The sequence below is a fragment of the Bos mutus genome, chromosome 4 (assembly GCF_027580195.1).
Source record: "Bos mutus isolate GX-2022 chromosome 4, NWIPB_WYAK_1.1, whole genome shotgun sequence".
NCBI lineage: Eukaryota > Metazoa > Chordata > Mammalia > Artiodactyla > Bovidae > Bos > Bos mutus.
Genome location: NC_091620.1, coordinates 113,372,379 through 113,388,848, shown reverse-complemented (window position 1 = coordinate 113,388,848; position 16,470 = coordinate 113,372,379). Strand labels below are relative to the sequence as shown.

General features: G+C 49.6%; 1 protein-coding gene across 6 annotated transcripts in view; it reads left to right on the top strand.

Moving 5' to 3' along the window:
- Window positions 1-16,470, top strand: part of GRB10 (growth factor receptor bound protein 10) — a 218,390-nt gene that overhangs the window by 31,669 nt on the left and 170,251 nt on the right. For all 6 annotated transcript variants that reach the window (XM_070369916.1, XM_070369917.1, XM_070369918.1 and 3 more), the window contains exon 2: window positions 7,426-7,594. The gene's annotated coding sequence lies outside the window, so the exon portion shown is untranslated. The remainder of the gene's footprint in view (window positions 1-7,425; window positions 7,595-16,470) is intronic.

Below are 16,470 nucleotides of genomic sequence, written 5' to 3'. Positions count from 1 at the left end.
GCGGCCTTGGAGGGAGCGGGCTGTTCGCTGGGGCTATTAACCCCACTTGGTGGGGTTTTCCCCACTGGATCCACCTGCCAGCCTGGAGAATCTCTGCACTGGAAGACCTGCCCAGGCTCCCATCGGGAGGTGTTTTCACCCTCTCAGCAAAGCCTTGCACCCTTGGCCCATGCTGGGAGCTGAGGGTGTTGCAGTGTCTGCTACAGGCCTGGGCCCTGGCTGTGGAGCAGCTCCTCGGTGGGGAAGCAGACATGGAGTCAGCAGCAAGAACGCAGCCGCAGTCCCCCTGGATGGGTCTGCAGGGCCTGCGGGATCCAAGCGGCGAGTAGGGCCAGAACGGGGCAGAGAGGATGCGTGCAGGGTGTCACCAAGCTGAACTCGGGTTTTCTCACAGGGGCACGGCAAAGCCCATCAGCTGACATGCGTTGTGGTGAAGGAAAGTGCAGTGTTTACTGCAGGTGGTAGACAAGGAGAAGGGGCAGTTCATGCTCAGAAGACCTGAAATCCACTATCCTTTCAGCAGATGGTTGTTAAAGGCAACATTTGGGGCGAGGGGGGCAGCTCCTGGACCTTCTGATTGGTTGGTGGTGAGGTGACAAGAATCTGAGTCATCAGCCTTCTGGTTCCAGCCAGTCTGGGGTCTACCCACTTGTAGTCAGTATGTAGTCAACCACCCTCCACCTGGGGAGCTGGGGTGTCTTAGTTCCGCAGCACAGCTCACAGATGAGCATCACGTTGTCATGATGCTCCCTTAAGGAGGAGCTGGGACCCTGCTTTATCCCTGAGCTTTTGTCATTAATTTCCTTGCTGGACATTAGTTTCCTTCCTTTCCTCTGTTTCTGCATTCCCTCGCTTCCCTAGTTAATAACTGCTTGAGTCTGCTCTTTGGAACTCAGGAAAAGCATAGGAAACGAAAGCCTTTTTGTACAAACAAGAAATAGGGATAAAGAGGGGCTTTGGTACCCGGTGGGGGGAGGCTCCCTAGGAACCCTCTCGGCTTCCATGCTCTCTTTTCTGTCAGTCCTCAATCCCCAGGGGACCAGGTGTGGGCCAAGAAAGGGAATAATGTTTTGGATGGAGAGGTTAATCATAACGTTGGTTTCAAGGAGAGGAGGAACAAAGAGGGGAGCATCCTGGACAGAGGACACAGAGGTCGCAGGAGAGGAGTGACAGGACTTAGGGGAGGCCAGGGGCCTGGAGGGTGAATCGGGCAGGTGGCTGTTTCCCAGGAGCTTGAAGGCAGGCGGGGCTGTTGGTGGGCGTTCCGTGTACCCCAAGGTGTATCCCAAGCGCTCAGCTGGCTTGTGAGGGGTGAAGGCGCAGCATGTGGAGGGAGCTGGGTCACGGTCAGAGGGGAGTGATGGCTGATGTTGGCAGCTGAAGGCAGTGGATAGATTTCAGATGCTTCTTCGGCCAAAATTAAGTGGCCTTGTGGGTTGCACGGGCAGGAGGTCAGGGAGGCCACAGGCAGCCCCTGGGTTTCTGCCACGCGTACCTGCTGGGAGCCACTGCTGGGAGCTGAAGGGGGAGGTGGTGGTGAGTAGGTGTATCTGGGTTGCTCCAGCTTTCCGGTGTTCCTGGGTGTGGCAGTAATCGCTCTTTGTGTGTGTGTCTGCACGCTCAGGTGACAATAAGTTACAAAAAGTGAGATTCCTGCTTCTAACACTGACGTTTGGGAGATGCTCGGCTGCCCAGAGCCTGTTCAGGAGCCCCGCCTATGGCTTAGGAGAGCCCCCTTGCTCCAAGGCCACCCCAACTCCCAGGGGTCATGTCAGTTTTTAAAATGTTCAGCAGTCAGATGTGTCAAAATGTATAGCTCATTCATTGCTGCTGTAGTGTGTTTCCATGGTTACTTGGGAAGTTGAGTGTGTTTCGTGTGTGTGTGACGAATTGTTTGCTTCTGTCCTCTCCCTGTTTTTGCACTGGGCTGCTCATCCCATGTTATTTTAATAAATGAGAGATTTACTGAGTGCAGATTGCTGCCTGTGTTCATGGTAGTTTCTCTTGAGGCTTTTTGCTTCCCTCTGGACTTTGCACAGATGGTCTTTGGCTGTAGATGAGTTGGTTTCTCCTTCCTTGCCTCCTGGTGAAGAACTTGAGTCTGGTATGTTTTTGTTTTTTGTTTTTTATTTTTATTTTATATTGGAGTATAGTTGATTAACAATGTTGTTAGTTTCAGGTATATAGCAAAGTGATTCAGTTAACCATACACATGTATCCATTCTTTTTCAGGTTCTTTTTTTCATTTAGGTTGTTAGAGAATATTGAGCAAAATTCCCTGTGCTATACAGTAGGTCCTGTCGATTCTTTTATGTATAGTAGGGTGTATATGTCAATCCCAAACTCCTAATTTATCCCTCCTCCCACGCTTACCTCCTGGTAACCGTAAGTCTGTTCTCTATGTTTGTGAGTCTTTTCTGTTGTGTCATTTTTTTTAGATTGCACATGTAAGTGATACCATATGATATTTGTCTTTTTCTGACTTCACCTACTATGATACTCTCTGTCTGGGTTCATCCAGGTTGCTGCAAATGGCACTGTTTCACTTTTGGTGGCTGAGTACTATTCCATTGTATATATGTACCACATCTTCTTTATCCATGCCTCTGTCAGTGGACAATTGGGTGGCTTCCGTGGCTTGGCTGTTGTGAATCGTGCTGCTGTGAATGTTGGGGTGCCTGTGTCCTTTGTAACTGTGGTTTTCTCCAGATGGTCTGTATATCTTTTGGTGCCTCTGTCTTGTGTCGGCCACCTGCCTGCAGGAGGTGTCTGGTAGGTGCCTGTTATAAGGTTAAGAAGGCTCCTTATTTTATGCCCATCACTGAAATCTTAATTCCTGCAAGCAGGAGGTGTCCCCTTCCCTATCCTCTATGCTTTGAATTTCAGGCTCTTCTTTATGGCTACTTTCTATTTCTCTAAAAGAGAAAAGATAAACTACGCTCCAAACAATGTAATTGAAAGAAAAAAAAATGAAGAACAACTTTACAAATAAGTGCAAAGGTTGTCTATTTTCTTCTTATGCAAATGATAGTTTATCAGCAAAATACTAAAGCAGGTAGGCAGATTCAAACATCTATGGATTTGAATCTCACCTCTTCCATTTCTTAGCTGTGCGAGCTCGACAGCTACTATATTGCCTCCCAGGCTTGGTTTCTCCACCTATAAAATGGGGTCATAATTCTACCTCAAGAATTGATGATATTTCATTATTCTTAATTAAGAACTACTCATTTGTATCTTTGGAGAAGGAAATGGCAACTCACTCCAGTGTTCTTGCCTGGAGAATCCCAGAGACGGTGGAGCCTGGTGGGCTGCCGTCTATGGGGTCGCACAGGGTTGGACATGACTGAAGTGACTTAGCAGCATTTGTGTCTTATTATGAGTCTCATGTTGTTTTACTCCTTTTAATCTTCGAAAACAGTTGTAAAGCAGTTGGCGAGGTGTCTGACACAAGACGTTGTCACTCAAGGTGGTCATGGCCACGTCTGGATCATCATGGTGTCATCTTTATCTTGCGCAGCATCATCGGAAGAGTCAGGGAAGAGGGGACTCAGGGCTTCCCATCCCATGGGTCCTGTGTGCTCGTTGTGGGAGCTTGGCGATTCGGACACAGTCTCCTGTTAGGATAGTTTGTGCTGCTGTAATGAAATGGTAACATTCATATTTGTAAGCCCAGCCCTTCTGGTGGTACTAGAAGGATTTCTACACAGCATCACCCTGTTTTAATGACTTTTGCTTTACAGTGTCGCAAAGAGTTGGACATGACTGAGCGACTTCACTGCACTTTACAGCGTCTTCTGTGATGAGAACGTTGTTTTCTTAATGCTTTATGCTGGACAGTCTTACCTTTTATTGTATTTTGTCAGTTTTCATGAGATACTGCTTTTCATTGACAAAATTAATTTTAATTTTTAAGTTCATTATTTGAAGACGATGGAAACCTTTGTGACGGTTAGTCTTCCCGTTTAGGAACTTATGTTTCCAGACAGCTAGGCCTTGTATCTCTCTCATGGAAGGGTGGTGATAGTGTTTGTTTTGCTGGGCTGGTCATAGTGCTGAACTAGCACAGGCGTGTATGCGTGCCAGCTGTGGAGAGTGGCTATTTTCAGTCTATCTTCTAGTCACTTATGTGCGTGTCTGTGTGTCCTGCCCCTCGCTGCCCTGTGGACTCTGGGTCCGTTTTGGGGAGAAGAGTCCTGCCTGTTCCAGGGAGGCAGTCCCCTCATCCCACTGCACTTCTGTCCTGTTTGGCCTTGGACAGGCTTCCTTTGGACAGCCCATCTTCAGACGTGCTTGGTGTCCCCCAGAAGCCCCATGGTGAGGATTGGTAGTATCCTTGGTTCCGCTTGACCCTGAACTTGAGAACCAGATAGGGTCTGGACCCGTTCATAGGCCTTGGGTAAGTTTGCATGATGGCATTCAGTTGGGAAGCTCCTTCTGGGGTGCGAGTGCCCTGTCCTGGGCCGTGCTGTGCGTCCTGGGGAGCTCGGGCTGTGTGCTGGTGGACGGGCCACCGTGGGAAGGCCCTTCCCAGACTGGGTCAGCGTCACTGCCCTTGTTCCCAGACCTTTCCTTCGTGTGTGTGGTTTCAAAGCATGATGTTGGCATTTGAATGGGAGCGATCCTGGGTTTGAACTTCCGTGTGTTGCCAGCATCCTTATCCTCAGGTTCTAGCATCTCTGCCCTGGAAGTAGCTGTAGCATCACTGGAATGCAGGTCCCGTCTAGGTGCATCCGATGGCAATGGGGGACAGTGAGGGTCCTCAGCTTTAACTGTGTTCCCTTTTCAGCTGTCCAAAGGTTCTGGCGGTAGCATCCCGAGATTTTTATCATCACTTAGAAAACGTTGCCTTATCTTCAATTCCATTTCATTCATGTATTTCTCAGTTTGTCTTCTAAGCGCCTTCTTACGCCATGAAAACAGAGGGGCCTCTGAGGTCAGTACAATCCTGAGTTTAATTTTTTTGATGAAAGGTATTTTGTCCCCTCTCGAGAAGCCCCAGCCTTCATTCCAAACTGGCCGAACAGCCTCATCGTGAAGCTTGGGATTTGTTGAGTGTCTAAATAGTGACTGTTATGACTCTAAATATTTAGTGTGAGAAAGCTAGACAGAAGGAAAACTTTATATTAACTCAGGAATTTCTGGAAGGGATCAGAGGCACTCAACAGAAATCAAGAGGTCCTTTGTTTCTGAAACATTTTGGAAGTAAGTGAAGACATTTCTTTTTCGCCCAAGTTTGTATATTCTTGAAGATTTCAAGTTTTTGTCATGTCTGCCTGTGGAACCACCCAATTGGTGATCAGCACCCAGAGAGTTCCATCTCTTCTGTGGGTCTGGGTGCAGCTGGTCCGGTTCCTACAGGAAGCCTGTGGGGGTCCAGGTGATGGGGCCCTGGAAATAGCAGCTCTGCCTTTCTTCCTGAGGAGGGTGCTGTATCTTAGTACCTCTTTTCAGCTCATCAGGTTCAAAAATCATGTCTTTGTTTTATCTGCTGTAGTTACATATCCACTTTCTTAAAGATAGATGAAAATGCTTGAAGTGGTGAACAGCTTGACAGGCAACTATGTCATTTAAAAAAAAATTTTAGTATAAAAAGTAAATCTCCTGAATGTATATTGTCAGCTGAAGGTCACAGGCATGAAAGATGCATTTGGAATTGGTCCTGGGGCTTTTGGATGATGTCCAAGGAAAGATTTTTCCTCTGGAAATGAGGGGAGACCTCTCAGGATGTGAGGGTTAGAGGTGATGATGGGCATGTGATACTCTGTTGTCGTATGACCTGGTGCCCTTGCCAACTTGGCAGCCAGTTGTTGTTCAAAGACCCTCATGCCTGTGTGACCATTCGCCTTTTTATTTCTTTTTAAGATTTTTAAACTTGGAGTCAACTTAGCTACTGGAACTTAGAGTTGTTCCACTCGACATAAACATTATAACACTTTTCAGGCTTACACATTCTTTGAGGATGAAAGCAGGCACCTTTCATCAAATGCCTTTGCATGCATGGGTAATATTCAGCTTTGAGCAGTCAGAGAGTCCTATATCAGGGGTCTCTCCCCTTTTGATCCTAGAAGTTCAGTGTCCCCTCTAAACACCAGCAGCCTTTGCAGCTTGCAGGTGGCCGCTGTGTTCAGCATCTGACAGCAGGGGACTTGCTTGCTGTGTCCGAGCTCATAACTAGCGTTTGTCTAACATTTACTGTGTGTTTTATCCTAAGTCTTTACATGCGTTTGCTCACTTCATGCTCATAGAAGCTCTGGAGGGAGATGTTATCTTCATATTGATTTTGCTATGGGGGGCACTGAGGCTCAGAGAGTGGGGTGATCTGCCCACAGGTCACCAACTGAGAGGGAGTGGGGTCAGGAGGTGGCAGATGTTGTCCAGCTCCCGCACCAGATTCTTAGCCTGAGTGCCCAGACGGACCTTCTTCTGTAGCTTTCTAAGTCCTCAACCCTGGCCTCTCCCACGTCAGGTTGGAGGCAGGGCAGGCTTTGTTTCCACCATTGAGTGGTCAGGGTAAGCTAGTTCCACATCCCTGGGTGATGTGTCCTCCACCCAAGGACACCGTGTCACAGACACACGGGCACAGCGGTGCTCGGGACTTTTGTCCACGGAACCTTTGCTCTCTGCTGATCTCTCTGAGTCATCGAGTGAGTGTGTTTCTTCTGGACTTGGGGAGATTTTGTGGCATTGAGTATCAGGTGCTAGGGTCCTCTGGGAGGCAGCTCTCTCTCCCCTCTGCCGAGGGGAACACACAGAGCTCTCTTGGTGGCTAGACGTTCCCCTCTGGCAGGGGGAACCTTTGTCCCTGTCCCCCTCACCCCCGACTCTGGAGCAGTGTCTTGGCCCTCACAGTAGAAGTGAGAGCATTGAATCAGGAGAAGTAGCCAGGATTCCCACTCCCCCCGTGGCACACGCATGGGCCCTGCACAGGGCCTCTCAGGCACTGGGCACAATGGCCAGAACATGGTCTCAGATGAGGATGGTCCCCAGGGGGTGGGATGAGGGCTGTAACCTGGGAGGACCTGGGAAGGATGTGGGCTGTGATCTAGGTGCCAGGGATGCCTTACAGGTATAGACTTGGCCTTGCAAGAGAGCAGAGGCCTGCCCAGTCCTTACCTGCCTGCTGTTTTTGGGGGGGTAGGGGAAGCACTCGGGCAGTGACCTGGGACCAGCAGCTTCCCAAGGCATTTCTGGTGTCTGTGGGCCTTTGTCCCTGTGGTCAGCACCATGGCGACTAGAAACCCGCTGCTTGTGGACTCCTTTCGAAGAGTCTGTCTTTTAAACAGTCTCTTTGAAAAGAAGGAAAAAAAAAACACATCTGTTTGTTTAAAAAATTGTTTTAAAACTTGTATTCTTGGGTGCAGGGTATAAAATTCACACTTGTGCAAATTTAGCATGTTCAATGGAGGCCTCCTTGCCTTTCAGCTTCGGAGCTGGGCAGCATGCTGAGCCTGAAGAGGGGGCTGCAGGGGGCAGTGGCCCGTGACCGTGACCTGTGACCGTGACCTGTGACCGTGACCAGCCGCTACTTCTAGGTGCCTCGTTCCAGCCAGGTGGCCGCCAGACACCCAGAGCCCCAGCAAGCCCCCGACAGGTAAGCTCTGTTTGGTTACTTTGCAGGACGTGGGTCTGTTCACTGTTGATGAAAGGGAGAATAGTAAATGCATCTTATTGCAAATCACCAAGTGTGAGCAGAAACGTCCCACTGGGCCCTTCCTTCCAGGGTTTCTGCAGGGAGCCCCACCTGTTCGGTGGCCTCCCCCCATCCCCATCTTTGAGCTGAGGTGGGTGGGAGGGGAGATCACAAGGAGCTTGGTCCAGGCCCTGCAGCCCACCCTTTCAGCCACCTTTCCTGCTGCTCACCCACTCCAGTCCTTGCTTTCTGTGCAGTGAGTGCTGATCTGCACGTGTGCTCAGCTGCTCAGTCGTGTCTGAATCTTTTCCACCTCGGGGACTGTAACCTGCCGGGTTCCTCTGTCCATGGCATTTTCAGGCAAGAGTACTGGAGAAGGCTGTTTCCTTCTCCAGGGGATCTCCCCAACCCAGGGATTGAACCTGTGTCTCCTGCATTGGCAGACAGATTCTTTACCACGGAGCCACTTGGGAAGGCCTGAGTGCTGATATGCTCCCAGGTTATTCTGAGATTCTCATGGCAAGCCCTCAAGAGTTGGCAGCTGTTCGTTTTAGAGCCGAGGTGGAGGGCCCTGCTCAGGCCCTGTTTTCTCCCCTCTGCTGGGGGTCTGCCCACCTGTACCACTGCAACTGGGGGCGTTTGTGCCATGACGGTCCGGGGTGGGTGCGCCGTGACGGCCCAGGGCAGGTGTGCTATGACGGCCCGGGGCAGGTGCTGGCCCCTTGCACCTCACTGCCTCCTGAGGAGGCTGACGCGGCGATGGACCTTCTCTCTCACCCTGGCTGGCCTGGCTACGGATTCTTACCATGCTGTTGGTATGTCTGAGGTGTCTGGTAGAGCAGAGGCTGGATGGCCTTCCTGCACGTGCGTCTTCTGGAGCCTTTGCTCTGAAAGAGTAGTGGGTAGTGGAGACTGTATCAGTCAGCTCAGCCGCTGGAATAAATGCCACATTCCGGCTGGCAATCTTGGAGGCCAGAAGTACAAGATCAAGGTGTGGGCAAGCTAACCTCTCCTGAGGCCTGTCTCCGGGTGTGTAGACAGCCGTATTCTCCCTGTGACCTCACAGGCTGTGTTTCTACGTCCTCTTCTTGGAAGGATACCAGTCATATATGGGATGAGGCCTCCAGGAAGTCCTCATTTTATCTGCACTATGTCTTTAAAGCACAGTCACATTCTGAGATCCTGGAGGTTAGGGCTTAACCATGGCTGTTTTGAATTTATCCCCTAACAGCGGGGAACACCCCGCAGGCCAAGTGGCTGAAGAGGGACTGGGGTTTGGGGCCCACCGTCCTCTGTAGGAAGGGTATACTCTGTCCACTTGCGTCCTTCCTGCTTCCCAGCTCATTTCTCCACCTCTCCTTTCTGTTGCCTCCTTGCTGACCTTGTACTTCCCCTGCAGGTTTCCTCTGTGGTCCACAGAGCAAAGAAGGGTTCTTAATCTTTTGGGTTCATTCAGTAGATGCTTACCGAGTGTCTTCCTTATCTTAGAGGCTAACTTGGTACATATTCTGTTCTGAGTTCAACAAGTGCACGTGTGACGTTTTCATGTTTCCCTCTGATTAGTGGGCAGGACGGTTGATGTTTCCTGCAGTGTGATGTTCTTCCCTGGATGTCAGTGAGGCTTCTTGCACTTTCCTGAACCTTCGTGGCCCTCGTGGTGGGAAAATTGTGCCCTTAGACAGACTCCTTTCTGTGACATGGGACCTTTATCCTCTCCTCCCAGCAGAGGTGTATGAAGATCACAGAAGCACCTTGTCTCCTGGGCGAATAAATTATAGTGAAAATACACACTTTGTGGCTGATGACAGCGCCACCTCTGGAGTCCGAGGCTTCGGGCACAGGCCCAGGTGTCGGGGGCTCGCCTTGTCCCTGTAGACTGTGTGGGATGCTCTGGGGCCTGGGCCACATGACGCACTCAGGCTGGTCCCCTGCTCTTTGGTCCTGCCTCCCCTTCACCTGTAGCCCTTCCGAATTGTCCTGAGATGCCTGGAAGATGGGGACCGTGTTTGTTTCTGCCGAGCCTTCATAGTATAACAGACACATCTGAAAAAGGCGAGAAAACACCCTTGAGCCTCCCGAGTCCCCACTTCTCAGCGCACCTGACCAGCCTGCACCGCCTGTCCTCCTTCTGGTCAGATTGGTCAAACACAAAAGGCTTAAACCTGTGGGTTCTGACAGCCGGGCCGGGCACCTCTTGGCACAGACACAGCATTGAAATGAAGCCTCGTTTAACAGTTAATCCTCCTGTTTGGGCTCAAAATCTAATTATCCACGCAGCTTAGGCAGTGGGTCCACTGGTGCGGAAGGCACAGCTTGGGATCCATCCCACCGACCCCCGAGGGTGGGGAGCTGTGTCTGTGACTGCCCAGCCCTGGTCTCCAGAGGTTCAGCAGGTACAGTGATTAAAGGGTGGCCCCAGAGAGTGTCCTGTGGGGACTTTCCAAAACGTTTTCAGCCCCAGAACCCTTCCTTGACCGGGACTCTTGCTCAGATGCCCTGTCCCAGCACCACTGTGGAACCCACGGCTGAGACAGGGCCTGGAGCCCCCACTGACCCGGAGGGGCAGGGCTGTGGGAGCCTCTGTTGCTTCTCTGTGTCCCTGTGACCATTCTTGTGATGGGCTTCAGCAGGGATGAGCCAGGGTGGAAAGCCTTTGGCTTTCTAAAGCTGGTTTGTGGTATTCCGTGGCTGCATACTGCACCCTTCGCCCTGGCCAGTTCCTGAAATGCATGCTGGTGAGATGTGCAGGGATTCGGGGGTGCACAGGTCCATGGACTCCACGCTCAGACCGTTACAGCAGGCTCTGTGGACTATGCATGCCCGCCAGGGTGCAGGGTGGGGGTCCTTGGCATCCTTGATGAGCCTCTGTAGTATAGGGAACACATTTGACCCACGTTAAGCTCACCTGAGCACATTAAATAGCATGCTTGATTGAAACCGTCAATAAATCCGTTCTTACTTTCCTGACTTTGATCTACTTATTCTGTAAGTTCCTGGTGAGCGGCCATGTGATACCAGGTCTGCCTTGGTGCTGGGGGTGCCTTGTCTGCAGGCATGAAACGCACTTGAGGAGCGTGATTCCGTTGAGCACTCTTCTTCTGTTGGATCTGTGGGTTGGGTGGAACCCAGCCCTGGAGTTCCAGAAAGATGTTATATCACAAAATAAGAGGGTCTGAGGGGGCCCAGTGGGAGGGCAGTTAGGGAAATGGTTATTGTCACCTCAGGCTTCTTTATACAGTGGCTCCCACCAGGGCACTCAGCCCAAACCTGGGTGAACCCAGTATGGAAATCATGGATTTGTGGGTGGTAAAGTGGGGTGGGATGGATAGGATGGCAGCAGAGTTTACTGGATCTCAGGAGACCTGTTTGATTTGGGGTCATGGTGATGAGAGAGATAAAGGTGCAGATGACTTCTATCATCCGATTTCTGTCTTCCCACTCCAGATCCCAAAGAGGCCTCTGAGTGCTTCTCTCCACCTCGCCATCCTCGGGTCCCGTGTTTTGGCTGCTTGTTTTGTTGTTGCTGGATAGCTTTTAACTCACTTGGGTCAGAGCATCGTGTCCCCAGGCTCAGTGTCCCTGCCGTGGCCCCACTGATGGCCCAGCCTCTGGCAAGCGCCCCTACCCCCGCCATGGCCCATAGAGGCTGTCCTGCCCCTGCAGGGTGGCTGGTGGGAGAGCGCCTCTCTCACTGGCTTGTTTGCCCTTGAGGTACGGGCAGAGAAGAGCTCATTATTGCTGTTGCAGTTATTTTAACTTATGTAGCAAGACAGGGCTTGGCTAAGGGTAGAGACCATTTCTCTGCCTAGTTGCATGGATCAGTCACTCCTTCCCATTTACAGTATCGTTTGAACCAAAGTGTCCTCAGAATCTCACTAAAGATGGAACAGCTTCTGCCTTCCTCTCTTCGAGGGCAGAAGATCACAGCATGTGCCCAGCTGTTTGGTCCTCACGTCAGCTCGCCGTGAACAGGTCTCTCAGACGCCCGCATGCATTGACGCGTGCCTTCTTTCCTTCCTTCCTGTGCATCCTCTCGTCTCTCGGTTTCTGGATCACCTGCTCCCCTGACTTCTGTGTCTGCTTCCTGTTTCCCCTCCCTCACTTCCCCTGTTCACTGTGTCTGCTGCCATCTCGGCACTCAGGGCATCCTTATTGTTTGGGCTGACTGCGCCCTCCTGCAGAGCTCCCATGTGGTTTTATTCCTGCGTCATTTTGGGTACTTTGCCCCTCCTGCCCTGAGCTGGTGATGTTGCCTGTGCCTGTCGCTATCACTGGGTTAAACCCAGAAGCAAGGTGAGCAACCCTGAGCAAGGCCCAGTGACCTCACACATGGCAGGATCTCAGTAAATGTCTAATTAACTCTGTTGGGTTCAGATATGTTGGAGCTGTATCTTAGCAAATTATTCTCTGATGAAAAGAAACCCAAAAGTCACTAAGATTGAAGGAAGAGAAATGCCGAGAGGCTGTCATGCAGAGTGAAGCAAGAAAAACAAATGCTGTATATTAACACACATATGTGGAATTTAGAAAAATGGTGCAGAGGAAGCTATTTGCAAAGCAGAAGAAGAGACTCACGAAAACGAACAAACATATGGACACCAAGGGGGACAGCGGGGTGGTCTGGATTGGAAGATTGGATTGACATATATACACTACTGTGTATAAAATAGGTAACTAATGAGACCCTATTGAACAGCATAGGGAACTCAACTCAGTGCTGTGTGGTGACCTAAATGAAAACCAGAAAAGAGGAGATATATGTGTACGCATGGCTGGGTCACTTTGCCGTACAGGAGAAACTAACACAACGTTATAAAGCAGCTATATTCCAATAATAATTTTTTTTTAAAAAGGAAGAGAAATGTTTTCCCCTGCTTAGGAGTCCCTTGGAGGTGTCGCTTTTCAGCTTGCATTTGTTTGAGAGGGTTTGCAGTTCTTGTGGAAGCGTGTTTGTGACTGCTGTGCTGAGGCTTTGGACATGGGTCTCCCAGGGCTGCCTTTGTCAACTGTCCTTGCTCAGTCCAGTTGCATCATCCTGGTTCTTGGGACACAGGTGGGTTTCAGCTGTGTTTTGGACACCTTGGGTTTGTGCCAGGAGACTCTGGATCCTGTTTAACCTTCTCGGTAGGGAGTTTCACTGTTGAAGTGTAGACACAGGCCTTGTGGGGTGGACATCGGCAGCCTTGGGGTCTGTGATTCTGCTGGGTTCACCACTCCGCTCATATGGTCAGTGTGGGTGAGTGCAGCTCCTCTTCAGTCTCTCTCACACCTTCCTGCAGCACTGCCTCCCCTGGCCCCCTGGGAGCAGGGCCACGAGCTCAGCTTTCTCACTGTGGAGTGGGATGGATCTCCCACTGGCCCCTGTGGACTGGGATGTGGGGGACGGGGCAAATGCCAGTTCACCCCTCCTCTCACCTCCTGACCCTCTCCTGACGCCATCAGGGATGGAGGCAAAGCTGCCCTGCCCCTGCAGGGGAGCTGGGTGTCCACTTCCTCCAGGTGGGAGGGAGAAGACCAGCTCTTCTTGGCAGCCAGCACAGTGTTAGGGTGCTCTGAGCCTGAGCACCAGCTACCCACAGGCTAGGGCCCAAGGTGGTGGGAAGTCAGGTGAAACCTGACACCTGGGTGGGTGGGAACATTTCACCACTGGCCTTTCTTGGGTAGGGTGGGTGTCCCTGGAAAGGCTCTGGTTCTGTTGGGGTAGGGTGGGGATCACTGGGAAGGCTCTGGCTCTGTTGGGTAGGGTGGGGATCACGGGAAGGCTCTGGCTCTCTTGGATAGGGTGGGGATCACTGGGAAGGCTGTGGCTCTCTTGGATAGGGTGGGGATCACTGGGAAGGCTGTAGTTCTATTGGGTAGGGTGGGAATCACTGGGACAGCTGTGGTTCTGTTGGGTAGGGTGGGGATCACTGGGAAGGCTGTAGTTCTGTTGGGTAGGGTGGAGATCACTGGCAAAGCTCTGGCTCTGTTGGGTAAGGTGAGATCACTGGGAAGGCTCTAGTTCTGTTGGGTAGGGTGGGGATCACTGAGAAGGCTGTGGTTCTGTTGGGTAGGGTGGGGATCACTGGGAAAGCTCTGGCTCTGTTGGGTAAGGTGAGATCACTGGGAAGGCTCTAGTTCTGTTGGGTAGGGTGGGGATCACTGAGAAGGCTCTGGTTCTTTTGGGGTAGGGTGGGGATCACTGGGAAGGCTGTGGCTCTCTTGCATAGGGTGGGGATCACTGGGAAGGCTCGGGCTCTTTTGGCTCTTTGGTGGTAGGAACAGACAGTGTTAGAGCTTTTCTTTTCTTTAATATTTATAAATATATTCTTTTTCGTGTCCTTTTGCACTATAGTTTATCCCAGGAGATTGAATATAGTTCCCTATCTAGACAGAGATGACAAGAGTGAATGTCGACATTCTAGGAATCAGCGAACTGAGATGGACTGGAATGGGTGAATTTAACTCAGATGACCATTATATCTACTACTGCGGGCAGGAATCCCTCAGAAGAAATGGAGTGGCCATCGTCATCAATGAAAGAGTCCGAAATGCAGTACTTGGATGCAATCTCAAAAATGACAGAATGATCTCTGTTCATTTCCAGGGCAAACCATTCAGTATCACAGTAATCCAAGTCTATGCCCCAACCAGTAACACTGAAGAAGCTGAAGTTGAATGGTTCTATGAAGACCTACAAGACCTTTTAGAACTAACACCCAAAAAAGATGTCCTTTTCATTATAGGGGACTGGAATGCAAAAGTAGGAAGTCAAGAAACACCTGGAGTAACAGGCAAATTTGGCCTTGGAATATGGAATGAAGCAGGGCGAAGACTAATAGAGTTTTGCCAAGAAAATGCACTGGTCATAACAAACACCCTCTTCCAACAACACAAGAGAAGACTCTATACATGGACATCACGAGATGGTCAACACCGAAATCTGATTGATTATATTCTTTGCAGCCAAAGATGGAGAAGCTCTATACAGTCAGCAAAAATAAGACCAGGAGCTGACTGTGGCTCAGACCATGAACTGCTTATTGCCAAATTCAGACTTAAATTGAAGAAAGTAGGGAAAACCACTAGACCATTCAGGTATGACCTAAATCAAATCCCTTATGATTATACAGTGGAAGTGAGATATAGATTTAAGGGCCTAGATCTGATAGATAGAGTGCCTGATGAACTATGGAATGAGGTTCGTGACATTGTACAGGAGACAGGGATCAAGACCATTCCCATGGAAAAGAAATGCAAAAAAGCAAAATGGCTGTCTGGGGAGGCCTTACAAATAGCTGTGAAAAGAAGAGAAGCAAAAAGCAAAGGAGAAAAGGAAAGATATAAGCATCTGAATGCAGAGTTCCAAAGAATAGCAAGAAGAGATAAGAAAGCCTTCTTCAGCGATCAATGCAAAGAAATAGAGGAAAACAACAGAATGGGAAAGACTAGGGATCTCTTCAAGAAAATCAGAGATACCAAAGGAACATTTCATGCAAAGATGGGCTCGATAAAGGACAGAAATGGTATGGACCTCACAGAAGCAGAAGATATTAAGAAGAGGTGGCAAGAATACACAGAAGAACTGTACAAAAAAGATCTTCATGACCCAGATAATCACAATGGTGTGATCACTGACCTAGAGCCAGACATCCTGGAATGTGAAGTCAAGTGGGCCTTAGAAAGCATCACTATGAACAAAGCTAGTGGAGGTGGTGGAATTCCAGTTGAGCTATTCCAAATCCTAAAAGATGATGCTGTGAAAGTGCTGCACTCAATATACCAGCAAATTTGGAAAACTCAGCAGTGGCCACAGGACTGGAAAAGGTCAGTTTTCATTCCAATCCCAAAGAAAGGCAATGCCAAAAAATGCTCAAACTACTGCACAATTGCACTCATCTCACACGCTAGTAAAGTAATGCTCAAAAGTCTCCAAGCCAGGTTTCAGCAATATGTGAACCGTGAACTTCCTGATGTTCAAGCTGGTTTTAGAAAAGGCAGAGGAACCAGAGATCAAATTGCCAACATCTGCTGGATCATGGAAAAAGCAAGAGAGTTCCAGAAAAACATCTATTTCTGCTTTATTGACGATGCCAAAGCCTTTGACTGTGTGGATCACAGTAAACTGTGGAAAATTCTGAAAGAGATGGAAAAAGCAGAGCACCTGATCTGCCTCTTGAGAAATTTGTATGCAGGTCAGGAAACAACAGTTAGAACTGGACATGGAACAACAGACTGGTTCAAAATAGGAAAAGGAGTTCATCAAGGCTGTATATTGTCACCCTGTTTATTTAACTTATATGCAGAGTACATCATGAGAAACGCTGGGCTGGAAGAAACACAAGCTGGAATCAAGATTGCTGGGAGAAATATCAATAACCTCAGATATGCAGATGACACCACCCTTATGGCAGAAAGTGAAGAGGAACTCAAAAGCCTCTTGATGAAAGTGAAAGTGGAGAGTGAAAAAGTTGGCTTAAAGCCCAACATTCAGAAAACGAAGATCATGGCATCCGGTCCCATGACTTCATGGGAAATAGATGGGGAAACAGTGTCAGACTTTATTTTTTTGGGCTCCAAAATCACTGCAGATGATGACTGCAGCCATGACATTAAAAGACGCTTACTCCTTGGAAGGAAAGTTAAGACCAACCTAGATAGCATATTCAAAAGCAGAGACGTTACTTTGCCAACAAAGGTTTGTCTAGTCAAGGCTATGGTTTTTCCTGTGGTCATGTATGGCTGTGAGAGTTGGACTGTGAAGAAGGCTGAGCGCCGAAGAATTGATGCTTTTGAACTGTGGTGTTGGAGAAGACTCTTGAGAGTCCCTTGGACTGCAAGGAGATCCAACCAGTCCA